Here is a 922-nt window from a genome sequence, read left to right as displayed (position 1 = left end):
CAGGTTTCCTGAAGAACCAGTTCAAGTGCCACCTTCTCTGGAGCATTTTGGTCAATTAGCAATTTCTTTTTTTGAGACGGAGTCTTGCTCTGTCGCCCAGGCTGGAGTGCAGTGGCCGGATCTCAGCTCACTGCAAGCTCTACCTCCCGGGTTTATGCCATTCTCCTGCCTCAGCCTCCCAAACAGCTGGGACTACAGGCACCCGCTACCTTGCCCAGCTACTTTTTGTATTTTTTTGGTAGAGACAGGGTTTCACCATGTTAGCCAGGATGGTCTCGATCTCCTGACCTCGTGATCCGCCTGCCTCGGCCTCGCAAAGTGCTGGGATTATAGGCTTGAGCCACCACGCCCGGCTCAATTAGCAATTTCTTTGAATTCCTACAGCACTCATAATTCCTGGTTTAAAGCTTCATTACATATGCAATGGTTTGTGTTCTATTTATAACACATATTAACATATTCATGTTTCCTTCTTGAAAATCAGGCACCTCTAACGAAGCTTGCCAAAAGAAGGGACTCATCTGGACCACCCTGTAAGCCAATGCAGATGTGTGTGTGCCAGACTATTCTGTGGCACAAGTGTCTATCATGGTCAAGAGAAAGGGAAATGTACTAGCCATTGTAAGTATCCAGGAAGACAAAGAAATGTACAACTCTAGAGTTCATTCATGTCTCCTAGACAGTAAATGCACATACCTCAAGCTGCTGATCTTTGTATTTTCTTTTTTTTTTTTTTTATTATACTTTAAGTTTTGGGATACATGGGCAGAACGTGCAGGTTTGTCACATAAGTATACATGTACCGAGGTGGTTGGTTGCACCCATCAACCCATCATCTACATTAGGTATTTCTCCTAATGCTCTCCCTCCCCCAGCCCCCCTCCCACCCACAGGCCCCAGTGTGTGATGTTCCCCTCCCTGT

Source organism: Piliocolobus tephrosceles, chromosome 17 (genome assembly GCF_002776525.5).
Source record: "Piliocolobus tephrosceles isolate RC106 chromosome 17, ASM277652v3, whole genome shotgun sequence".
Lineage (NCBI taxonomy): Eukaryota > Metazoa > Chordata > Mammalia > Primates > Cercopithecidae > Piliocolobus > Piliocolobus tephrosceles.
Note: the sequence above shows the minus strand (reverse complement) of the source record.